General features: G+C 42.1%; 1 long non-coding RNA gene and 1 other non-coding gene across 7 annotated transcripts; both read left to right on the top strand.

Moving 5' to 3' along the window:
- Positions 1–16,245: 16,245 nt before the first annotated feature.
- On the top strand, positions 16,246–22,791 carry LOC121658825. Of its 6 annotated transcripts, none has more exons than XR_006014061.1 (8): positions 16,246–16,341; positions 17,109–17,332; positions 18,081–18,130; positions 18,615–18,684; positions 19,240–19,317; positions 20,484–20,513; positions 20,835–20,887; positions 21,426–22,791. It is a non-coding gene; the product is annotated as an uncharacterized LOC121658825 (long non-coding RNA). The 6 variants fall into 6 exon arrangements; XR_006014062.1 differs by lacking the exon at positions 16,246–16,341 and adding an exon at positions 16,363–16,903; XR_006014059.1 differs by lacking the exon at positions 17,109–17,332 and having other exon boundaries at positions 16,250–16,341.
- LOC121659413 lies at positions 21,142–21,212 on the top strand. Its single transcript, XR_006014314.1, has one exon. It is a non-coding gene; the product is annotated as a small nucleolar RNA SNORD50 (small nucleolar RNA).
- Positions 22,792–26,347: the final 3,556 nt, after the last annotated feature.

The raw sequence follows: 26,347 nt of genomic DNA, 5'->3' as shown, positions 1-26,347 counted from the left end.
AAGGAAGTAAGGAGTAGGTGTGTGGGGGGAGGGGGTTTGAATAACACTACATAACTAATTTCTTTGACATTAGGGATTCAAAACTACAGGTTTTCTGTTTTGATTCAGGCATTCAAAAAGTCTTTAAAAATGTTCGGCTAAAATGGCAAAATGTATGCAAACTTGTGACTGTTACTGCCCTCAGACGACTCAACCCTTTCCTTCTCATAGTGCCCTGGTTACTGTTGTTTTGCCAAAACAGAGATTATGCACTCAGATTAATAATTGTGTCATGTCCAGGCATGTTAATTAATGACTCTGCGCTGCCATTACCTGCTCCCTAGCCATCATAGCCCAAACTGCAGCGTTGGGTGTCTTGCTTTGCTCATCTTTGGAGCACTGCATAAGGACGCTGGATGTACCATGGATCATGCCCATGAATGTTAGAAGCCAATGTTTAAATATTCCACTAAACAACTTGCTCTCTCATTAGAATAATGGTATAGAGGCCTCAAAATTGTACGTCCTTGATGTTGAGACCAAATTATTTTAAGCCGTAGCCTCGCTCTTAAACTGCAGCTTCACAAAGAGACTGTGAAACAAGGCACAGCTTTGTGGTCATTGCACCAATATACAACTTAGCAATGCAAACACTTTTATATTTCTGTTTCTGAATGCTGATTTTGCACTCATGACATTGCATAGTCCTATTTTTCAAGAGAAATTTCTGCTCAGCAGCATTTTGGGGATGCTTTCTTTGGAATTTCAGGAGCTTTTCAGGAGCTTTTCCTTTGCTGGTGATTGCCAGCAGCAGATGGCTAGAGCATTGTGTCTTAATTTTAAGATGCTCACCCAAATTGTTCTGTTGTCTCCATTCTGGTATTTCTCAGTGACATAAGTTTTGATGAAAGGTCTAGTAAAGTCAGTTGGAGGACTTCTGATGTCAGTAGATGCTGAGTTATTATAACTGTAAACTGGAACATTTCTGTGTCTTATCTTTCTGTCCCATTCTCATACCTCACAAATAACATGAAGCAAGTTTACATTTCATTAACAAGAATTATTGTGGCAGGTTTTGTCTACAGCCATTGCTTCATGATCTCCCACATAATTCTTCTTGCTGATTTTCCTCCTTGCATCACTCCTTGAATTTCTGTACAGCCAGTCACGTACACTAATACTCTGCATTATCTGTGTACTGTTTCAAAGCAATCCATCTCAGTCTTCTTTTTCCTGCTGGATGGTTTCCATCAGGGCAGTTGCTCTGTCACTAACTGTGGTAGGTTTCTCCAACCAGGCAGTCATCCAAGAGTCTGGAATTAAATTTGACTCATGTTTTCAAGCATGGATGAGATTCAGGACATCTTGACTTATCCCTGTCAGGATCTACCTTCAGGACCTTTTAAAACTACCATCCACCAATGCTATAAGCAAACCATTTTTGTCATTTTACTTGAGAATGTGATTTAAACAAACATTTTTGGTGTAAGGCCTTTAACAAGTTCTCTCCTTGGCAATTGTTTCCCGCACTGTTTAAGCATCCAAAACTCAAGTCTAACCATACAGAGAAGTTTATCTCTTTATTGCTAAAGAGTAGTTGACAAATGGAGGTTACTGAGCCTACCTGGCCAAGACTGGCTAACCCCAGACAGCGCTGGCCTCAGCACATTCCCATGCTGCCTGCAGTGCCACAGGATTCTCCCTGTGTACTGCAGCATGCCCTGTGCACCAGGAGCTGCCTGCACAAAATGCAAAGTTTTCCATATACAGCTCAAAGACAGGGTAGAAAAGCTTCCACACAGCGTTTGTGGTTGTAACACCCATCAGTTGATCACTGCACCGACACACCTTTGGCCAGAGCACCTCCTAAGAGAGGAGGAAAGGACTGGGGAATGGGTTTGTCTGCAGTGGAGGCTGGGATATACAGGCCTCATAATTCAATTATAAATAAATAGGAATAGAAAATTAAAATTATAAGTAATAAATTACATCATTAATTACAAGAATTTCTCATAGCCAAATTCATAGTCAAAATATATTTTCAAATTATATTACTTTTCATGAGTTCCTCCTCCTGTTCCAACTTTGTCATGCATAAGAATAGGACCATTTCTAGGAAAAGGAAAAAACCTATGACAGAGTCACTAGCATTTCAAATTGATTTCTTCTGTTTTAATAATCACTATCGACCCTTCTTGGGGGAGCAATTTCCTGGTGCTTGCAGAGGAAGCCTTCTGTAGAGCAGCCAGCCTCTTCAATTCTGTTCATTAACATAGCTAAAAGTCAACTTTTATGACCATCATTTCAGAAACATCCATACTTACAAATCATTTACTACTTCTAAGGAGAAGATCATGCTTGAAAATGAAATGAGCACCTTAACCCAAAAGGATCTGTCATGGCTTCATTTGTTTCAGGCAAAATGCACATCTTTTTAACCAGATTTCTTTGAAGAGGCAACTGCTAACTGAAAATTCAGTTAGACCCAATAATTTTCTATGAAGTTGCTTTACAAACACTTTGGTTTTAATCTTTTCAAACCATACTTAATAGTCTACTTTATGAAGCAGTCAGGCATGAGCTTATGGGTCTGCTGAGCCATAAAATAAAAAAGTAGTGTCATGAAGATAAAATGCAATTCAAGTCTCCACAGCCCATACCCACATGCCTTTAATGCCAGCACTCTACATAATTCTTATCCTAGCACTTCACACTTCTAGTCCCTCAAATCTTCCCCCAGAGTGCTGTACCAGATAGTGCTGATCCTTCTTCTGTTTCTTGCTTTCAGCATCTCAAATCAAAAATGTTCTGAAAGAGGGACATCAGACCTCCTGGCCAAAGGAAGAGTTGTTTAAGAAATTGGTGGTGAAGCTTGTAATGACCAAAAGAAGCATGAGGGTAAGAAGAAGGGGTGAGAAGTGCAGGAGAAGATCACCAAGCTGGTATCTGGACAAGACTCATGTACACAAATTTGTCATCTCCCACGGGGGACTGGAAGGCTTCTCTCCTCCCACACCACTCCTTCTTCCACTGCCTGACATTTTCCATCTTGTATGGGAAACAGAGGCTAGAATAGACTTCACAGGGAGGGGACCATTAAGGGACAATAAAAACTGCATCCAATTTACACAGAATAGGATGGAAAAACACCTTGCAGAAAGAATGTGAAGAGGCTAAAAGTGCAGTTTAAATTTGTTTTCCCCATGGAAAAGCTTAAGACAATACCAAATAACTCTTTCCAAATGAAGGAACTGTAAACATTTAAACTGAGATAATTGGTACAGTGGACTTCGGGGTTTGTAGATTTATATTTACCTTTAAAGAGTAATTATTTGTGGAATTCATTTGTATTTCAAAGTGGACAAAGTTCTCCTTTACAAGCCTAGCTTTTCTTCTACTGTACTGCAGAATATTAAAAGTTGTTAAAATCTTTCTGAGTGATCAAGTGAGACTCTGACCTGTACAGCCGAGAGGCCCTTGAGTAAGCTTAAAGTAAATTTTTTCTTGTGTAACTGACTAGAGTGTGCAAAGCACTGATAGCATAACACATTAGGCAGACAAGAATGAGTGGGCAAGAAAAGCCTGTACGAATGGATCACCGACATGCTGCTTTAAGATGTGAATGTTGGCAAGCGTAACAGCTTTAAATCTCATTACCCCTCACTGTAGTTCCTCTTAGTGAATTTTTTACTGTAAACAAAAGAGGTAATCTTTGTTTCCATGCGATAATGTACCCAAAATCCCAACAAGTAGTCTATAGTCCCCCAGTTTCAGTGTGATTCCGGTTAAAAGGACATATAAATTTTGGTTTTACTTCATTGAGATCAGGATTAAATTCGGTCTTTTCGTCATGCATGCTAATTTAGAGAAAGCATCAAACCAAGACCACATTTCTTAAATATGGCCTGTAAGTGCATGGTCTATGAATGCTTAGAAGTGCATAGTGTTGTGTTATCAAAGCATGTTCAAAGGATTTGCTGCAGATCTGGGTCATTCCATTAAAAACTTCCGTGTGCTGCGAACCATTGAGGAGTGAGGCGGGAGTGCCCTCTTGTGTTTACAGAGGAATGAGCTTAATGGTCATCCCATTCAAAATCACTAAAGTGGGGAAAATGCATCCATTCCTGTACCAAGCATCTCCAGACTGGCTGCAGGTCAGGTGTACACACCTGATCAGCATTGCAAAACCTATTGCTTACTAGCTCAAACAAGGTTTAAGTCTCTTGTTTTGTCACGCAGTATCCTGCAGCACATTTCTCTTTCACCAGCTCTTCTGCTTCAACCTTCAGCAATCCCTGGCTTTGCACAGGCCCATGGCCCCATCCTACGCAGCATGAGGAGAAACACGGGCAAGAGCCACTGGCTCCCTCTCTACATGATGTTCCCTCCCAGTGCCTGCAAGGCAAGTCCCGCCTTTGTTGCAGAAATGCAGGTATAAAGTAAGATCAAGTTACTGCAGATCCTAGCAAGGTCTGTGGTAACTCAAAGTAGGGGGACAGCAGGAGAGGGACTCATGGAGCTGGACCCACATGATTCCCAAAAGGAGAGGACAGGTATAACCTCTTAGTCTGCTTCTGCCTACAACCAGTCTGGTAGGCTGGGTAAGATTTTCAAACTCTATGACACTTCTAGTATAATATGTATTAATTATGCTAAAGCTATCTTAGTTTATTCCTTACTTGCATGTAATAGACAAACCCTACAATCAAGCTGTGTCACAAACTCACACTGCAGTCCATAAAAACTGCTTAAACATGCCAATAAATTGAAAAATCTTCAAGAGAAATGAAAGATATTAATTAACAGGGCAACTGACACCAGCCAGGGTCACATGGTAATTATGGCAACTGTGACAGCTCCTGTGAGAACAGTCAGCTGCATTACAGCAAGTATTAATGGTTTTCACAGGGCATGCAGCTTCCAGGGCCAGTCAGCAGCTTCTTCAGCCCCATCTGGCATCATAAATTCCTCTATGCAACACCAGGCTGCCCGTGGGCAGTGGGCTGTTTGCCTCACCCGAAAACAGGTAGTGGCCAGATGTTTTTGTATCTTGCACAACACCACCACAGGCTTCCAGCTAGGAGTTACTCCAGAGGAAGCTGAGAGTCAACTGCTATTCCCTGGAGGGATACACTCAGATCTGATTACTGCCATCTCTGAAAACTCCCCCAGAACTGCTTTTTTGAGAAGAAATAGAGAACTTCCTGATCATCCATTCCTGGCTCCCAAGAGGGCCTATCTTAGGGATCACAAAGGATGCTGATGGGATTACACCCTGAGACTCTGGCAGCAGTTGGAGATTAAGGATCACCAGAGGATTCATGTCTGTAATAGGGCCCCAACTCAAGCTTCGGACCACAATTTCTCTGATCTGAAAAGGCCCTGTGTTTAGAAACAGTGCGTGCTCATTACCTCTGGCAGACCAGTTGCTTCACGTCACATGAAGTGCATGAAGAAATCTTGTCTGCCTATTAGCTGCATATTCTGTAGCCAAGGAGAGCATGTTCCCAGTGCCGACAAGGAGTGGCAGCCTTGTCCCATAATTTCCCTACAGAGCATATGTAAAACTGAGGACCAAAACACAGGATGGTCTTGTCTTACTCTGCTCTCGGCTGTTGAGCACACAGAGGGAGACTGCAAGTTCTGAAACTCTCAGGTCTTCCCCTCTGTTGCCCTGAGAGCCTGGGTGAGTTCCTCTGAGTTTTGGTGAATATCCAAGAGAACATGACCAGGCAAAGCAGGTTAGATCATAGGAAGGCCTTCAGCAGAAGCCGCCTCGTATGAACGCTTCCATGACAGAGGGATGCAGCCTCTCTGGTATCAGGACATCTGTTACCCACTCCAGTCAAGAACACGAGGACAAGGCATGTGTGCTTGGGTACATGGTAGAAGTTTGCAATGTTATGAGTTCCCTCCTAAGAAGTTATCAGTGTTAGTTCACTTTCTCTTAAAGTTAAAAAATTACTTACACAGATGAAATGGCTTATTTGGGTTTTAATGAATATTATCATGGTTATAGGATTAACTGTGCTGCCTGCCTCTTTCTGTTCTTTACAAATACATACTTCCACCTTCAAACACCGAACACAATAATCTTACATATCCTAGGGCAGAGCATCACAATTGTGTTGTTCATTAGTAGGACCAGTCATAAGTTTTATTGCTCTGAATATAAATTGTTCCTTTAATTTAATTGTATTTAGATAGAGATCATTTCTTCTTCACAGTATGAGAGTAAATATCAGCAAACTGTAGAAAAACAGACTTCTTAAACATCAAATATTGTTCATTTTAATGGTTGAATCCTTGCATTTAGCATAATAAAATAGGGGCTACACTGCATTTTGGAGAGATCAAGCATGAGATTTCACATCGTATTTACAGCAGCCTGAGTATTAGATGCTGTCAGGTGACATCACCCTGCTCAACAATACCCCAGCCCAGAGTTTTTGTTCCCACCACTTCCTTTCTGTTAAATCTAGTGGTTAGATGGTCACAATGTAAGTCAGCTCAGGTGGCTGATTTGCTAGAAAACTAAAGGGGAAGAAAAATTTTAAAATGTTCTCTATTGCACCAGGTAGATGCTTGTGGCAGCACGTAGTAGCCCGTAGTAGTGACAGGGGAGGAGGGAAGAACAAGGTTATCCCTTTCAGCAGGAGCTGCTAAGTTCTATGTAATTGTAAAGTTAAAACACAGCTATAGAAAGTGCTGTTTCATCTCTTCCTGTATGAGAAAATCTGAGCTGCTGAGAGAAAGACACACTCACAAAACCTGCTAACTTTTAAGAACAAGAGAACATGGAAACAAAATTCTACAATAAAAGATTTGAGAAGTACCTGTGTCTGTGCAAATTTCATAGAAGGAAAGACTTATGCGCCATTCTAGGTGAAGACCTTATGTATAATTACATCTATTAAAATTAATATATTGGCACTGTAGCAAAGATAGTTACATTTTCCTACATCTTTTAATTTTTAAAAAAATGTATTTCTATCTGTTTTAATAGGAATACAATGGGTAAAATAATATGTATGCCTATTTGATTTTCTTATTTTATCATATGAAACATTCCAAGCTGTTGAAGAAGTGAGAAATATGCACTCTAAAGGGATTGCCTCTTTCTTACCCAGAGTTCTGTACTTATCATATCCAGATTCAATTCCAGACACTAAAATGTATTTTTACAACTTCTATTTCATTATAATAGTTCACATGGTATTTCATATTAAAAAAAGCAAAGTGAGTACATGTTACAGCAGGGAAACTGCAACACGATGTATCAGACAACGAGGCCTGTGGAAAGAAATATCTATGGACTGATTCTTGATAGATGTTTCAGAGATGTTTATTTCTCCAGCCGCATGGCCGGGATCTGCCAAGGAACTCCGGCAATCACGGGACCCGAGGGTCCTTGCCCGTGCAGGGGAACACAAAACAACCAATGGGGAACGAGGCTGACCAGGGGCGAGGGAAACCCCGTGCCTCCCCCTGAGGGCCCCTCTCCCAGGACCACATGGCAGGGGGAAGGGACCCCGACATTTCACCTGTTTATTTTTAACAAAAAGAGATTTAAAACTTAACATTGAAAACAACTGGATAAACATAACAAGAACAGTTTCAAAACAAAACAAGCCACCCTCCTGAGCCTTTAAATGTCCAAACAGATTCTCTGGAACATCTTAGGGCTGACAGAAGGGAGACAGGACTCTCCAGGAATGCTTTGTGGGGAAACTGAGGCAGGAGAGGGTTTCTTCTATTTGTACCTGTTGGAACGCTAAACAAAAATATTTAATTTCTTCCCTCCCCCTCTTCATCCCCCACTCAGCATTGGAAAGGGATTTTTGGGGAAACAATCAGCAAAGGCATGGTTTTGTGAGGGAAACCATGGGTGAAAAAACGGATTGGGAATACAATGGGGGTAATAGGATATAGGATAAAAGGGAAAGGTGGGATTAGGAAAGGGAAACTGTAGGGGGGCTTATAGTGGAGATATTGTCTAACATGACTATGATTTTTAGCATACAGAAACACCATCAGGCCTTTTACAGAAACACCATCAGGCCCAGTGACCTCTGCTGCTTGTAACCCTTTTCTACCTTGTACAATTTTGAACTCCACCACCTCTCTATCTCCCAAGCTTGGGATGTATTTTTCAGGGTTATTCTTTTAAATAGCAGTTCTATGAACCAATATGTCTTCTTGGTTGTCACATCTTGTTATAAAACCATAATTTTGTTTAACATTATACCATTTTACTATTCCTAAAACCTTAGCTATGGTGATTTTTTCCTTTTTCCGAGTGGCTGCTGTTTTTCTGTCTCGCTGCATTTTTGCTTCCTCTTTCGCTTTCGCTCATTCCTGCGTTGGAGCTGTCAGGGCTGCTGGGGCTGTCGGGGCTGCCGGAGCTGCTCATGCCTACGCGCTCTTCCCGGGGTCACATTCGGGGCCACATGGGCCGGGCCGGGCCGCACCGCTCAGCTCCCTGCACGCCGCCTCCTCTGCTCTCGGGCCCCCGAGCAACGAACACCCCGCGCCCTGCTCCAGCGCGCGTTTTGGCGCCAGCTGCTGCCCGCGCACCGCCCCTCTCGGTCGGGCGTTCCCGGGGCTCGCTCCACCACGCGCTGTGCGGGGCCGGGCGGGCACCGCCGGGTTGCGCCGCTCCGCCACGCCTGGCTCTGCTGCCGACACTGCAGCTCGAGCCGCTCCGCCCGCGCATGGGAACTGCCTCGCTGCTGCTCGAAGAGCGCTCGGTCCACATGGGCGAGGCTGCACGGTCCCTGAGGCAGGCTTCCCTTCACCAGGACACAGCTGACATTGCTCAACAGTCTCGGTAATTAAATAATATTCACGAAAATATTCTTCCATCAGCACATATTTTGACTCAGAAATTAACTGTGTCCAAACGGTCTTCCAAAAGTCTTTGGTAAGAATCAAATCCCAAGAAACATAGAAAAAGTTCTTAAACAACCATGAAAGGAAGTGTTTCAGTTCCTTTTGAGCTTGAATTAAGCTAAAATTTACAAATCGTTGTTCAAGAATCTTTTCAAGTTTAAGATGAATGTCCATATGTGGCTCTGAGACCCAAGAGTCTTTCCACGGTTCCTCCATAATTTAGAGATGGAACAGCAAAACAAAAACAAGAAGAGAAATCCAGAGTTTACTCACAAATCGCTGTCCTTAGGGATCGGGGATTGTTCTGCTTGCATTATCCACCATTTTTTACAGTGTGGAAACTGCAACACGTGTATCAATGAACGAGGCCTGTGGAAAAGAAATATATATATGGACCGATTCTTGATAGATGTTTCAGAGATGTTTATTTCTCCAGCTGCATGGCCGGGATCTGCCAAGGAACTCCGGCAATCACAGGACCCGAGGGTCCTTCTGCCCGCGCAGGGGAACACAAACCAACCAATGGGGAACGAGGCTGACCAGGGGCAGGGAAACCCCGTGCCTCCCCCCCAGGGCCCCTCTCCCAGGACCACATGACAGGGGGGAAGGGGCCCCAACAAGTAAATGCTGTTTTTCCTGATTCTGTAGAGTGTGATTTTAGGATATTGTAAGAAATAAGACACAATTGTAAGAAAGGTTCTGAAAGATGGCAATATTAAGAATAGTTCTGGTAAAAATAATCAAACAGCTCAGCAGCCTTGTGTTCTCCAAGAGCCAGAGGCGGCCTCTTGTTAAGGAACATGAAGATATATTTCCTATTTAAAAGTGGATTTGACACTCAGTTTGCCAAGGCTGTATAAATACGACAGAAAAGCCTTATTTCCCCTATGCCTCATTAATTAATGAAGTGACTGCAAGTGATAGTAATAAACAGCTGGGTCATACAACTGTGACAAGAACATTAAAAAGCAGGTTGCTCTTCTCCCATCTTGCCACTTCAATGCTTTTGTCTCACCCAAATTCATCCATCTCACCACTTAAGGGTGAGAAAAGCCAGTAAGATAAGTAGCAATTATATAGCAATTAAATAAAACATATTATCTTCCAGTAATATGTTGTTTATGTGGAATAACATAGAAGAGATTTAAACATTGAGAGAAAGATGCTGTTCCCAACCACTAACAAAGACTCAGATTGAAATTTCCCTTAACTATTTTTGGGCATTCTGCTGCAGTAGTTCAGGATAATGAATGCTTCTGTTAAACAATAAAATAGTTACAATGATGTACTCCTGAGACAGCACACAGAATTACCTTTGTAAACAGAGGAAAAACTAACTAATTCAAAATTATTAATATTAATTAGTTTGCCTGCCTTAATACACCAACTTTATCTCTTCTTTTAGGTAACCAAGTGAAGAGGGTTTGAGGGTTTTTCTTGCATAAAGCTTAGTTATGCTTTACTGGTAATTTTAGCCATATAAACTGATTAGATTATGGCACTAAACCAAGTGTGTCAGTAAAAGCAACCATTGTACTTTTAGATTTACTTTGCAGCAGCAACCCCAAATATCCGCCACAGCCATACTCAACTTCAGAAAGGGCAGACACCTAAAACTGAAGATGCTTGTTAAAAACAAAAGTAACAGAACCATCAAGGAGCATTAGATCCCCACAAGTGATATGAAGACAAACTGAGAACACTGTCTTGAGGGCACAAAATCACCATTCAAGGCTTGTAAAAGGGCAAAAGGGAGATTACATGTCAGAGTAACACTGTTTAGTCATCAAAACTAATAATGTATCTCTTTTCAAATTCATGAATCTGACCCCCGTGAGGAAGTCTGTTCAGAGAAAATTAAGATACATAATTGCATTCATTTTTTGCTCCTGAGTTCAGTGTGAAAAATCTGGGGAAATTCCCTGCACCACACCACTTTTGAGGCTTTCATGAGGGAAGTTGCTTCCAACTTCTTGAAGATGCTGCAATTTCAACAAGACAAATGATGCTTTAGAGAAGGCTAGTGAAACACATGAACTTCTAATTGTGGTATGTGACCTCCTCCGTGAAATTGCCCTGGTGCTAAAGAAGGGCAAGTAGCAAACAGAATTACAATGTTTTGAACAGGTTCTACTGAAATCCAGGAGACTAAAGCCCACTAAGCCTCACATCTATTCAAGGGAAATAAGCAAAAAGCATATTATAAAAAGTAGTGTGTATCTAGATAATTATGATCTGCAGGGCAATGGTCAGAACATTTGGTAAACTCATATCATACTTATCATCAAGCATGTGATAAATTGATCTAGTGCATGGGTTCCCTAAAGCCTCTTAGCAAATGATTTTAGGCAAACTAAGCAGATGTGTGATGAAAGGTAAAAGACAGGAAACAGAAGGTAGAAGCAAACAGTTAATTTTCACAGCAGAAAAAAACTACCACAGAAATCTGTATGACCTGTACTGGCGAACTTACTGAACTGATCTGAAATAGGTGGTATGCAGAGGGGTAAAAAAACTAGTAATCATTCACTGCTGATGCAAAAGTAGCTGCAGGAGCTTAAAAAGGCTGAGTGAGTACAACAGCAACACATGAAATTCAGCATAGATTGATACAAAGCACTGCTTACCAAGGAAAGCAAAATCAACAGCAAATGCAAAATTAAGAGCTCTGGCCTTTATTGCTCAGATGTGAGATCCTGCAGTTATGACAGACAGTTCTGTGGAAATGTCAGCTCCATGCACAGCGACAGCCAAAAAAGGACACCAAAGTCTGGGAAGTGCTAAGGAACAAAAAAAAGGAAGCGGGGAACATCATGGCCCCTCTGCATAAGCCCATGTCATACCTGCTTCCTGAACACACTCTATACTCTGGGAGTCCCACCTCAAAAAGAAAGCAAAAGAAGTTGAAAGAAGATCAATGAGAGTACGGTCAAAGGTAGGAGCTGATTCCCCTATGAGGAAAGATTAAATTAATTAAGCTTCCTCAGCTGGGGGGTGGGGGCTCAATGAGGGGATGACCGTGGAGGGGAGGATTGCCCACTGCTTCTTCTAGAACTGTGCAAAAAGCAAACAGAAAGTAGATACAAAGCGAATTAAAGGAGATGTGTTTTCCTGTAACACTAATTAAGCTCTGGCATTCCTTGCCATTGCTATTGGGGATACTAAAATTTTCTAAAGGCTCTGGGGAAGACGGAACAAATTTATGGGTAGGAAATCAATGGAGGATTGTTACATTCTCACGCACAGAGGCTGGGCAAATACTCGGGGAAAGACATGCTTGTTCTATCCCTACTCCCCTCCCTAGGCATTTACTTTTGGCTACATTTGGAAGCAGGATACTAGTGGGTAGTGGGGGTTGGTAGACCTTTGATCTGACTCTGTACAGCTGTTATAATGTTTTTATGATCTCATTATTAAAAAGAAAAAAAAAGTGCTAGTCTTTCTGTGACACTGAAGTGACTAAAAAAATCAAAGAGAGAGACTTGAGAAGTTTAAATAAAAAATTATGGCATCTGCAAAACACTAAAAACAGGGTCACATTCATATGCTAAATTGTTTCCCAACTCAAGTATTTTATGATACATAATGTGAAATACGGCAAAGTCAGCTCAGGAGTTTACAATGGGTACTATCTGTTCTGAAAAGGAAGAAATTAAAGCTACATACAATAGACTTCCTGCTGGGAAGGTGAGAGGGAAGGGAACTCAGCATCCCAAAGGACGCACTGGTAAAAACCCCAAACCAAACCAAGAAATGTGAGTCATCAAAGCTGCAATCTTATTGGAGAAAATCCAGGAAGCCAGACCTAAAATAGGAACAGAAAGGAAGTGGGGGGAGATAGAAATAAAGAGAAAGAAATTATTTAAGACAAGAAAAGAGAACTTGGAGAGGGTTGCCTAGACCTGAAAAGCAATGGAGGTAGTCGCACCACCAGACTTTCAGGCTGATGTACATTTGTGTGGGCCAACACAAGAGAGTCAATCCAGTACATCCCTGTTATCTCATAACCAGCACTCCCTGCTGCCAGTGCTGACGCTGAGCATGAATGTGCAGCCATGTGGTGAGCTACATTCAGAAGCGACTCATCTATAAACTAACACTTTATGGCAACCAGGCTTATGGTTCAGAGCAGCCTTAGGATCTCTCTGGGGAGTGGCAGTAGAGGATCAGGTCTTGCTGTACAGCTTGCACCCTCATCCAGACACCTGGGATATCGGTTACAAATGTGGAAGCCTGAAGGAGGGGAAAGAAAGGCAAAAGAAAGAACCTTACTTAAAAAAATAATCTGTGTTTGTGGTGTACATTTTTACTTTGGTTTGGTTAACTTCTTTCAGACTTGTATTTGTTGCCTACCTACAGTAAAGGCCTGCTTCACTTGGCCCACAAGCTTGTCCAGTGCTAGCAGCCTTGAGTGATGCTGAGAAATACAAGACTCATTTCTTTGGGGACAAAAGGTTTGCGTACAACACGCATTCAGGCACTGCTATAAACCTGTAGCCTCCAATCTAACAGAGAGATGAGGAGTTTCCTCTGCCAAATTCCAAAAGCCAGGGTGCAGTAGCACTGCACGGTGCAAGGCTCCCCGCAGTGGGTGCTCACCCGTGTTTCACCTGCGAAGCTCACACTACAGAGCAGCACCCTGCAGCCCTGGACAGCCCTTACTCACCTCAGTACTTATAGGCTTCTTATTATCAAATGCAAACTGAAATAGTATCCATGCATATTTTATGTAATGTACTTCTGACTTGTGAGTCTTTTTTCTCCGAAAAGAAATTCCAGTCTTTAATAGCATGCAGTAAAAGCCCTCCACAGGCGCTGGTAGAAATATGGAATTATTTAGCACTTAGTAAAGGAATGGTAAGGAGATGCCTTCTTTCTTCAGGGCTAATTGAGTAGTGATTAATGGCTGTGATTACTTCACTTATCTTTAACCCTGATGTCACTTAGGAAGGGTGGTTCAACGTTTTCAGTGCCATGTGGCTAACATTAGTTTTGGGGCCTTTTGAATAGGTCAGATGGAAAGATAACAACAGCATAAACCACTTGTCTGTGCCCAAGTTTGGCTGTTCAGAAGTCCCTGAAGCACTAGCAGCACTTCCCGGATGCTTACAGCTTCTTACTCTCTCTCCTGCAGAAACAGCAGCTGAAACAGTTGCCGGTGGGACGCACTCAGAAAAAGGCAGCATTGTAGACCTCTTTCCTCATGCCTCTACAGCAGAAAAGGGGCCAACTGCAGCTCACACTCAAGATTTCAAACAGGTAAAATGGGATCTATAAGAAGAGAAGCAGAGAAAAGAGTGTTATCTGCTGCCATGGACTGCAGAAGAAAACTTGTTTAAAATCTGTCAGCTGTTTAGTTTTCCTGGTAGTATTAATTTCAATACTTTCAGGAATAAAATTGCCAAATATTTTAGCACCTTACAACTCACTATTCTAGATTTCCCTTATCTGTTCCCAACAGTTAAGCCCTCCTAAAAAGAGTCCATCTTGTGGAACATGGTTTTTTGTCATATTGTTAATAACTTGTCAAAACACCAAATATTTTTTTCAGCTTTTCTTCATCTTTCCTTGTTTTTCCCTTATTTCCTCAATGAAGTTGATTGATACTTCAGACAGAAGGCAAAAAAACCTATTTATAAACAATTAGTGAGAACCTCCATAAATGAGAATTTAGGATGTGGTTTCCCATCAGTTTAAACATCACCTAGGCTGTAGTGCTCCTGCTATCCTCACTGTAGCCCAGGTACCTTTCACTAAGCCTTTCTTTCACTGACACTTCCACAGCAGTACAGGAGGCAGATTCAGATGGAGACTAAGTCACTTTACGAGGTGCAGCTGTACAACTTCCAGTGGCTAAAGCTGTGGCGGAATAAGGTGAATCATAATATGGTTTGCGCTGGAAGGAACATTAAAGATAATCCAGTTGAAACCCCCCCTGCCCCAGGCAGGGACACCTTCCACTAGCCCAGGTTGCTTGGAGCGCCATCCAACCTGGTCCTGAACACTTCCAGGTATGGGGCATCCACAACTTCTCTGGGCAACCTGTTCCAGTGTCCCACCACCTTCACAGTACAGAAGCTCTTCCTAAAACCCACTGTTAGGTTCACTGTGGAACAATATCCTTAGACTATATGTATAGAGTGAAAAACTGCAGAAAGCTCTCTTTTTTGCTAGCTGTGGATAAGAGGACGCATGCTACTTCCAAAAAGTAGAAACGGGTGTGCCTGTGGTTAATGTGTCAGAAACATCTAATTAGAGTTGAAGGAAAGTTGAGGCATCAAGGCATAGCTTCAGAAGGTTAACCAGCTGGGAGCCCTAGGGAACAGGAGAAGAAGATAGATACAAGAAACAAGTACGCACTCTGGGGGCGGCTGGGAAGCTGCCTGGTGGAAAAGAACCTGAGGGTGTTGGTGGCTGAACATGAGTCAGCATGTGCCCAGGTGGCCAAGAAGGCATCCTGGCCTGTATCAGCAATAGTGTGGCCAGCAGGACCAGGGCAGGGATTGTCCCCCTGTACTCAGCACTGGTGAGGCCACATCTCAACTACTGTGTCCAGTTCAGGGCCCCCTCAGTACAAGAAGGATATTGAGGTGCTGGAGGGTGTCCAGAAAAGGGTAACAAAGCTAGTGAAGGGTGTGGAGCACAAGTCCTATGGTGAGTGATTGAGAGTTGGGGGTTGTTTATCCAGGAGAAAAGGAGACTCAGAGGTGACCTTCTCATTCTCTACAACTCCCTGAAAGAAGGGTGTAGCCAGGTGGGGGTCAGCCTCTTCTCCCAGGGAATCAGCAATAGCACAAGAGGACACAGTCCTCTGCACCAGAGCAGGTTTAGGTTGGACATTAGGAGGAATTTCTTCACAAAAGAATGATTAGACATTGGAATGGGCTGCCCAGGGAGGTGGTGGAATCACCATCCCTGAAAGTGTTTAAGGAGACGCTGGATGTGGCACTTAGTGCCGTGGTCTGGTTGACGTGGTGGTGTTCGGTGATAGGTGGGATTCGATGATCTCAGAGGTCTTTTCCAACCTTAGTGATGCTGTGATTCTTCAGGAAACATACTCTTTAAGTTTGGGAGGTGGAGCTGCACCAGGCCAGTTCCCGCCCTCCTTTTAAAAACTCACCTAAAAGCACTCTGCGTTTTACACAGGAACCCTGTAACGCAAAACGCGCGAACAGCACGGTGACCGGCAGCCGGGCTGCAGTGCCCACCCCTCCCGTCCCAGAGCGGCGGGAGGCGGGGGCGCGGGCGGGGCGGCCCCTGGGCGGCCGGACCACACTGCAGCGCCCGCGCCTCCGCGCGCCCCCGCGACCAAGGCGCGCTCCCGCGCCAGCGCCGCGCAGGCTCTCCGCCCCTCGGCTCGCGCGGCAGGGGGCGTGGCCAGCCTCGTTCCACCCCGCAGCGTGCATATAAAGCTGGCGCGCGGCCCCGCGTTTCTTCTTTCCTTGCGGAGCGCCTGCTGTGCGGCACGCGGTAAGGCGGCGGGGAGTGCAGTGTGTGCCGCTGTCCCGGCGGGGGGCGGTGGGGGTTGCAGCCGCGGCTTCTTCCTTGTGCTCGGACGTTCGGGAGGCTCGCCCGCGGCGCCGCTTGCGTAGCACTCGAGGCAGGAGCTGGCGGGTGAAGCTCTCACCCTTGGGGCCGCGGCTAGAGCCAGGCGTAAGGCAGCCGTAATCCGGCTGTGAGGCCGCAGCCGCCCGTGCACGGTGCCCTGCTGGCAGCCGCGGCGGTGCGAGGGGACGGAGGGGGCGGACTACATATTCCAGCATGCCCCGCGGGAGGCTCCTTGCCGGAAGCCGCATCCCGGGGCGCGAGGCAGGCTGGGATCGGTAGGCGGTGGTGGCCCGCGTGGCGCTGCTGGGCCCGCGCCATTTTGATCCCCACCCGTTCCGGCCGGGTCTGGTGAGGGGGTGCTGCCCCTGCTGTGCCCTCAGCTGCGGCTGGGGCAGCCCCTGGCACGGTGGGACGGCCTTCAGTCCTCTGGATTCGTGCGTGAAATGTTGAATAAGGCGGAGCCGCCTTGTTCACGTGGCAGAAGGTTGGTGCTCATGCTTGTGTTACCTGTATGTATTTTGGAGGCCTCAGCCACCAGGATTATGGCATTGTCCCACAGCAGAAGACCTATAAAAGTATTGTAAAATCCACATAACGCCCCAAGGAAAAAAGACCCACAACATTTAAGTGATACTTTATGTAAATCATTAGATTACTGTTACAACTAATGATGTTTTTTTTTTTTTAAGACAATAACACAGCAGAATAAAGGGAGATATGTTATAAGAAATAAACCACCCACCCCCCAAGAAAACGCACACCTCCTCCCCGGAAGCTTTTTGTGGCCTTAAGATGCCTTTTTGTCCCCTCCATGAAGTGCTGATTCATTGAACCCATAGTACTTCTGAAAGAACGGGAAATGCCACTAAATATATCCAGGATTCCAGGCTCTTACCTGCAAGGAAAGATTAGGGTATGGCTGGATTCGCATAGGAAATTGTCAGGTGCATTCTTTGTGTGTTGAATTAGTTTGTCTAACAGTCTGTGTCACACAGGAGATTACTGAACAGTAAAATATTTGAAACTTAGACCATTAGTAGCCCTTGATTATTGGGTTTATTATACTCAAGCATAAAGTTTATTGCTCGTGAGAAGTGGAAACTTAACTCGAGGCTTTCTATAGCTTTAATTGTTTTTGTGATCTGAAGCGAAGTGTGTGATGAGTTACCTTTTATGGCTTGATGTGTTTATTTGATCTATGTAGTACAGAGATACTTTAAATAAGCATGTTCAAGTAATAATGTATATGACAAAGCATACTTTGTCATGTATTTCTTAAGCTGCTTGAGTTGGTGGATTTTGATAATTGCTATGTGGCTAAAACAATTCTCTAAACCAACTTAAATCAGTTCTTAAAAGTGATTAAAACCTTGAGACGACGATTTTTCGTTTAAAAAAACCTTTGGACTGAGGTTTAACAGTGAGTACATGCAGTTATTGCTAATGCTTTGAATATGGGGTTTCAGGTGGGTGTAACTTGCAATTCCTTTGTTTAAAACTGCAGTTCTTGCTGCTTTTCTCCTGCAAGCTTGTGATTTAGTACTTAACATGCTGCTTCTAGAAATCGTGTTGATTATTGCCTCATAATGTGTGTGATGTACTGGCCTGGTGATACGAATCTGCTGATGTCAAGTTGTAAGACTGTCCATGTTTGGTTTTAGGTACGATGGAGAGGAGGTTTTCAGCGGTGTCACGTACATTGTACATTAAGGTAACAGCTCTGGAATTTTTAATGTTGGTCTAGAAGTAATATTGTGTGTCTATTTTTGACCAAGTCAATAAATACTTCTGTTTCATGACCTGGTTTCTGTATTTTTGTCTGCCAAAAGTATGGGAAGTGCCAGAGAGTTGCCATCTTTGTATGGCTACTGAGTAGGACAAAAAAGAAAAACTACATTGCATTTTCATAATTGCCATCAAACTGATAAGTAATTATTTGATAATTTTGGGGTTTGGTGCTCTTTGAGTTAAGGTCAGCCTGTAGGTCAGTTCTTAATTGGACTTCTTTTGCTTACAAAACTTCACCTTGTCAGGTATTATAGGCTGTTCCAGAAGAGTATTAAATTGTATGAAAATGTCAATTTTTAGTGCTTGGTGATCATGTTTCTGACATAGTAACATGAGAGACGATGCTAGACCACAGCAAGAGCTATTTTTTAGTTTAAAAGATACTTTTTGCTTGTTTTTAATTTTAGCCCTTCATGGAAGGATCATCACAAGTAGAAGAATACTTGGCACACACAAGTGGATTTTCCTGAAAGCTGTGTATGTTTTGAATGATTGGTGGGGATAAATTAATGATAAATATTAGCAAAATATGCATATGATCAAATTAGTTGAGTCCTTAGCTTTAAAATTGAGGTATAGGTATATTTTGGGCATGTTTGACATGGTCTAGAGCTGTGTAGGCTGGGGGGATTTGGAATAGTTTTTGTGTTGGAGGAGCTGGTAAAATGCCTTTCTGAAGCGTTTATACTAAATCTAAACATTACCTCAGTATGGATTTTAACTGTGATTTTGTACTTTATTAGAAATAAGTATGAAACAGTGTTTAGTCAAAGAAAACAGGGCATGTAAAGGCTTGTTCATATAAATAAGCAAATGCTCCAATTTTTGAATAAAAATGTGTATTCACTTTTTTAACATATAGTTAATATTCTCACTTTTTTCAAAGAAGGAACTCCAGGATCTGTATTCATTTTTATTTGACTCAAGTGCTTACAACCAGTTGTTAAAGAAGTAAAATTCGGTTGTTCTTACTGGCTTGTGTTATATTATTCATGAACTTGTTGTAATTCAGAATTTTACTCAAATTTCTAGAGTGGTATGAACAGTTTCTAGTGATGGGAATGTGACATGTCCTGAAGAAAGATTTCCTTGCAACAGGAAATCTAAGAGGTAATATTAATTGATTAAACAGCAGAAATTTTTTGTTGATTGTAATGTATTGCCTTTTCAGTACATTGATAATGAAAGAGACAGAGCTTGTTTTGTGGAATAGATGAAGGTATGAGTGGTGTTACAGTTTCCAGTCACTGATATTTGTGAATAATGGTGAATCCTGCTGAAACGGCCAAACCTGATACATTGATGAGAAGCTTCGTAAGGCTCTGGCTACTGAGATGAAACCACTTAATCATTCAATCATAAATCATCCCAGTTGGTTTAATACTGCTGTTGTGTACAAGTGAGGTGCCAGCATGCACCAGGCTGTGAATAAGAATATTGGTGCATTATTTGAACCCACCTCTAAGTCCATGTTGACACGAATACATCCTATTGCAGAAGCTCACATCTTTAAAGAGCAGAGAGGGGAAAGTGTTAGTTCAGGTATTCTGCCTTACAGTGGGTAAGTAACAGGCATAAGCCAGGTATGGTCAGGAAGTGTTGCTGGTGTTTGAAAGCTAGTGATGATGTTTGCACTTGGATCCTTTTGGGACAGTTAATTTAGGGCCCACTTAAATGTGGGCATTTAGGAAAAGTCCTGTTAATGACAGAGGTGGAATTGGATGGTAAATGATAGTGAATTCAAAATAAAGCTGTTTCAGCTCCAGAGATAACCTACTTCACAAGGGCTGGTATAGTATACTTGAGCAGGCAAAAAGAACACTCACGAATGCTTACTGTGCATTAAGAATATTAGCAGTGGTTTCTCCAAGAACTTCATTCCCACTTAAGTATCGGAACTTCATATTTTTTAGTGAAATTCACTTTACTGTACTGGTGCTTGAGTATATCCACTGGTTGGTTTTAGTTAAAAAGTTAAAATCTAGAGTGTGAGAACTTGTAATTTTCCTGTGTTACTACACATCTGTAATTTTATTCCACTCAAAGGTACCTTTAAATACTTAGCTACGAGTACTTTCTTTTCAACAGCAGGTTTTGTCCCAGTATGTGAAGCTCAAATGTATGGGTGAAACTTGCTGCCTGTGAAATGCTGTATTGTTTAGACAGGCACTGTTGCAATTAAAAAGGGGAGTGACTTCCATAGCTGACCTAGAGAAAAGCTGGAAGTAGCAAAGCTTGTTGATGTTAACTAACCAGTGTATTTTGTGTCTTCACAGAGATGCTTGAATGCTGCTTCTGAATAGAAGGTATGAATTCCAATAAACACTATCTTTGATCCTGATAGGCAGATCACCAGTATCAGATAACCTGATAATCAAGTGTAATTTCCCCTTCCTATCACAGTTCATACCCAGGCTGAGCAATAGCTGGGCAAGAGAAGCAAAACAAATCTTACTGTGACTTGACTATACTTCCAATTAAAGTTTCACAGAACTTGCAGTGTGCTGATACTAATGCAACGTGTTGAATAATGCAGTTTCATCTATTCAAGAGGCTGAATAGATGGCAAGCTGTATTTTGAGTGATGAAAGAAAACTTCTCTGAACTAATAAAGTTCTTTCTTACAGGGGAATGTTTTTTATAGAAACCACATAGGAACAAATGCTTTTGGCTTATTCAGGTATGTAACTGAAAAGCTTCTAAACATTTTCTCATTCTAACTCTAAAGTAGCTGTGCTTACAGTTCAGATTTTTTTTACATTATGACAGTTATGAACATAATTGATCAATTGATATGTTTAGTCATAGCTGGCATTTAAAAAGCACTTCCTCCCCAAGGTACAGTGTGCTGATAGAAGTATTAAAGATTGTCAATAAAAAAACTAAGCCATCAGAAACCCTACTAAATTTTTTGTTTCTGTACTGCTTTTGTCTCATCTGTGATGAACCTATCCCGAACCTGAATTCCTTGCTGAGAAACTTCATATGGATCCGGCATCTGAGATGAGACCAAAATATTTGATTTAAACTTTGTGAAAAGCATTAAACTGTCTTTGTGGGTTTAGTTCTTGTTTTGCTTTGGGTTTTTTGGAGATTTTTTTTTTTTTTTTTTTACAGAAATAGCAACATCTTAATACAAACTGTTGTGTGCTTACTTGTGAATTGAAATTTCTCCCTTGAATGAACCATTTTACTTAGATCTTGTTCTCCTTTTTCAGTGATGAATTGGAACACTTTGTCAGAACTGCCTGACAAATGTGGATGATGTAACCAGAAGGAGGTGTAACACCTGAAGAGATGATGTGGCTTGGAGTGGGATGCCATGCTTTTAAAAGCCTGCTGAAACAGCTGCAATTTTAGAGGATGCTGTTTTCAGAAACTGCATGTAGACCAAAATTACTGTCTCTGCATATTTAAAACACTGTCTTTCCAAGCTACTGAACTGTCTTCTCTAGGAAGTATAGCAGTAATACTAGGGAAAAGTGTTGAGCTTCAGTACATGGAAAACCCCTTGATTAATTTACCCTTTTAAAATACCATATGGTACACAGTCTTGCAGATACTGAAGATCTGTGATGACTCAAGAGTAGAGCTCACAGGCAGGCCCTGTAAAGACAGGGTGAAAGCAAAGAAAAAGACAATGTCTACAGCTTGCGTCACTGTATCTAGTGAGGGAGTGAGGAGTTGGGCATTTGTTGACTGCCACTTCAGCAGTCAATAAAAGAAGACTAGTACCATAACAGTGGAACTGCCTTTTGAGGAATACACTGGCAACGGTACTTGTTTGCTCTGTCGGGAAAAGAGGTTGGTAGTGGGAAAAGAGTTACATACCTTAGACCTTGGGCTTCAAACAGTCACTTGAAAAGTAATGGTGCTGTATCCCAGTAGCAGCATATTTGCTGTATTCAGCAAACTGTCATTTCCACAGAGGAATGAAGGATCATAAATTGTTTACCAAGTAAATTTAAAGACAACTCATGGTGTACAAAAAATGAAATTGGCCTTGAAGCATGACTGTCAAGCCTTATTGTCAGGAATTCTTTATAAGGGCAGAAACACAAGAATGGCAAAACTGAAAATTGATAGACACACTATTTCTGAATCATTTTGAAATGGTCTGAAATACATAAAACAACCCTATAGCTCATGGGGTGTCCCTGTTTGTCAGTGACAAATTCCATGTAAAGTCCAATTTTCTGTCAAAGCAGTATCATGAAGTACAAAACACTACCAGGAGCAGTATATAAAACATTGGAAATGTCAAAAATAAGTATCCATCAGACTACTAAAGTGGATGCTAAGGATCTGACTTAACTCCAGGAGTGTGTTGGGTCATTTAGCATCTCCTGTGGTTTGCTTAATAATAAGCAGTGGCCACCTACTTTGGCTGCACCTTTTCAGCAAGGAATGGTAAATAAGTCTATTAAATACCAAGATCTGCAGAAATTCACTAGAAAATAACTTTCTCTTCATTGCTTTCAACAGGATTTATTTCTGTTAACCAACATTACTGAGAGTGGTACATATTTCCATGTGCCATGTTTTGTACATGCTTTTGAATAAAGATAATGATGTTAACAGTCATGGCTGTTGCAGATGAGGTGTGGATCACAGCACGGTGTTCCTCAACTGCTTGTACTTCTCAAGAGCTATATAAGCAACGTTGGCATTGTTGTGCTCTCTGGTGCAGCGTGTACTGGGCATGTGATGCTTCATGTTGTGCTCGAGTGGCTCCAGGACAAAAACTACTGGTTATGTACTTAAGAGGTGGGAAGGTAAGATCAGTCTCAATCTTCCGCCCACTGCGGTTCTGCGAAAAGTCTGGGTGCTGTTAACAGCATCTAGTGGAGCTGCTTGGATGGCAAGTGCAAAAGTTGTCAGTCCTAGCTAGGTTTGTCTCTTCTGGACGTTAAGATGTCAAACAGCAGAGATGGTTACTAGAGCAGCAATATTTGGTAAGCACTTTGTTAGATATTCAAAGGGATCTATAACTTCATTAGAGTCTGAAGAGTGGCATGTGTTTTGGAGCATCTTTAATCTTTTGAGCTGATGTTAATACAAGGTGTTAAAGCCTTTAAAAGGAATGCCGTGTATATGCAGTAAACTTGGTGCGTTTATCTTGTGCTGTGGATGAAATAGAAGACTCAAGTTTCAGCATTGTGGGTGGTACTTTAGGTACCCAAAGTACTTAATCTTGTTCTGTATATTCTAAAACATGCATTGGGGATGGTCTCAGAGGTAGAATAGGCAGCAATAGATGAAGGGTGCCAGATAAAGTTACTGCATATCTGTGGTGGAGGCCTGTCTCAAAGTTGATGTTCAATCATGAAAAAGATTGGCCTCACCATATAAAAAAGGTAGATGTGGCCAATGGTAAGGCATATTGAATATTGAGCTGCAGAACCTTCCCTAGGAATGATCCTGTACTTTTGAGCTACAGAAAATTGGTAGCCAATTTTTAAAAAAAGTGTATTAGTGGTGTAGGGAGTCTAGCATTTACAAAAGTGAAGAAATGTTTTAACCATGACATGTTCCAGAGGTTTTGGTTTATGAGACCAGTGAAAATTACAGAAGGTCATTTTTATAACCAATTTTAAGATGGAAACTGGCTTTTTTGCCTTGTGGGAGTGGGTTAATATATTTCAAACGAGTTGTGGATTTAGGTCTGTTTTGAGTAATACAGTAATTACAAATAATAATTTGAGTAAAAGTGAGATACCAAGATGTAGTTGTGAAGAGTTACTGTGTGACACATTTGGAACACGTGGCATGAGATTTCTCTCTGCAAAAGCACTTTGATAAAGTTTACAAAACACTGTTAGACTTAAAGCTTTAAGACTGCAGTAAACAGCATGAGAGCACTTTGCTGCTTTAGTGCAGTGAAGTCTTCCATTAACCATCATCAGTGGTGAGCTTAAAAGTGTCACATGGCTCTTGGGCTGTAGGCCAAGAAATCGGTGGTTAGACAAAACTGTTCTGGAATGTTGCCATTTATCAGTCTTAGTAACTGGGCAAAACCAGCAGAGCCTTAGTAATTAAACAAGTGCTTATAAGCAAGAGGAGTACCTTGCAACCGCAAGGAAGATTGAAGAGTAGCTCCGCATAAATGCTTTGCTAGTATTGAAGTAATGAGGTCCTATTAAAGTGGGAGGTTTTGTCTTGCTGAAGAACTTGTCTTACTGGTGAAGACTGTGATCTATAATCAGGAGTTGCAAGTGAGTGAAACTAAGCTAGCAGTTGTTATCTAGGCACAGCACCCACACTGCTATGGGTGCCAGTGCTGGTGTGACACCTGCTTGAAGTATCAGATCCCAGTGAACAGGAATTCCAGTGTAAGCTGTGTGTCAGGCTGCCATCCTGCAGAGGAGTGTGTGGCTGCAGCTACATAGTGTGCTGGTGTTGGGGTTCCTGCCATCTAGAGCAGGAAAGCTCTTAACTATAAATTTGCCATACAAAGTTTGGGGTATGTGTTCTGCTAATTAAAATCCAGCATTGAAAGGAAATACCAGTTGGTAAAGAAAAGCATTCCATAGGGCATTCAAACACGGACACACAGCAGAGTGAGCAAGTGTTTGACTTCCCCAAGGAAAGGTATTCTTAATATTGAAGAGCGTTTAGCCCTAACTTTGGTAGTTTTTCTTCACAGCCCCTCCCTTTGTCCCAGAGGACAAAGTTTGAGCTACAATCTGGAGTATGAATGAATTTAACAGAAAAATGGTAATTTCAGATGGGTGGAGTACACATGGAGGCTTCATATACTATGTAAATGTATGTCTGATGATTTGCATTCTCTACTTTTTGGTGTTAAAACCGGTGTTACAAGCATTTTTGCTTGTCTGCTCTTGTCTTTCCCTGGGAGGATATAAACTGGAAAAGTACAATTAAAGTAATGAATTCTGTTTCCTTTCAAACATCATGTGGCTTTTTAGTTGATAGTCCAGTTTAGCTATCAGGGCTATGAAGACAGTACTACTCTGCCATTGTCTCAAACTTCCTGCAGGCTCCGGAGGACAAAGTGGTGTTTGATGCTCAGAAGAATGGCTGTATTGAGTGGGACAAAGTCTGCCTCGTTCAGTATTCTGTCTGAGGATGACCAGTATAAGGAACAGGAGAAGTATAGAGAGCCTTTCCAGCAGTTTTCTTGGGAATTTCCTGAGATTTTCATTTGTATTTGAGTGCTACTTGGCAATTATGAGCTATGTCCATTTAAAAATATTTGAAACAAGAATGATATGTAGGCTGTACAATAGATGAAGTACTGGGTATGTTAAGTGTAGGGAGGGGAGGATTGGGAGGGGGCTGAAGTAAAGGGTTTTTTTTCCCCCCCCCCCTCTTTGATGCTGATGTCACTTTCGATTCTCATGTTACTGAAAACAGTGGTAAGTGACTTCACTGAAGGCCCCCCCAGTGCTAGGTCAGCTTTGCTGTTAAATTGAGCTGTGGGGGTGAAAGTTTGAAGTACTGATGTGTGCTCTTAGCCCTGAGCTACACTTCAGGCTTCTCACCAGACCAATAAACACTGTCTTTTTCCCTGAAGATGGAGTTCTCCGTAACTGAAGGAGCACTTTCCCAGCAACAATGGTACTAGTTTTGTAGTGGCAGGGGAGGAATGATTTAATATCTGTCCCAAAATGAAGTTCAGTCTGTTTTTATGTGGAAAGTAGAGATGAATGGACTGTAATAAAACAAATGCTTAGGCCTTACTTGGAAATTGGTAAGCTGATTGAAAAGTAAAGGTATTTTTAAATTGTCTTAAGATCATTGAAGAAGAATATACAGCTATTGTTAAATCTGAGCGTTTCATCTTACCTTGACAAAATAGGAAATAATTTGACCTAGGCTTACCTTAGTTTCTTTCAATCAGAGAGGAGTACTGCAGATACTAGGGTCCTGAGAAAAACACTTGAGACTTAAACTCTTTTGTGTGCCTCGAGGCTTAACCCCAGCCAGTAACTAAATACCACATCCTACCTGCTCTGGCAGGATGGAGAGGATAATACGAAGAACGGTAAAAGCCATGGGTTGAAATAAGAACAGAATTGAAATTAATAATTGTACCATGAAGGAAGACAACAAAGAGGAAACCCCAAGACAGGCAAGTGATGATACATGATACAATTGCTCATGGCCTCCTAACATG

Source organism: Corvus kubaryi, unplaced genomic scaffold (assembly GCF_017639235.1).
Source record: "Corvus kubaryi isolate FWS band 111438036 unplaced genomic scaffold, C.kubaryi_AGA036_p1.0 split3-73, whole genome shotgun sequence".
Lineage (NCBI taxonomy): Eukaryota > Metazoa > Chordata > Aves > Passeriformes > Corvidae > Corvus > Corvus kubaryi.
Note: the sequence above shows the minus strand (reverse complement) of the source record. Positions and strands in the feature narration are given on the sequence as shown.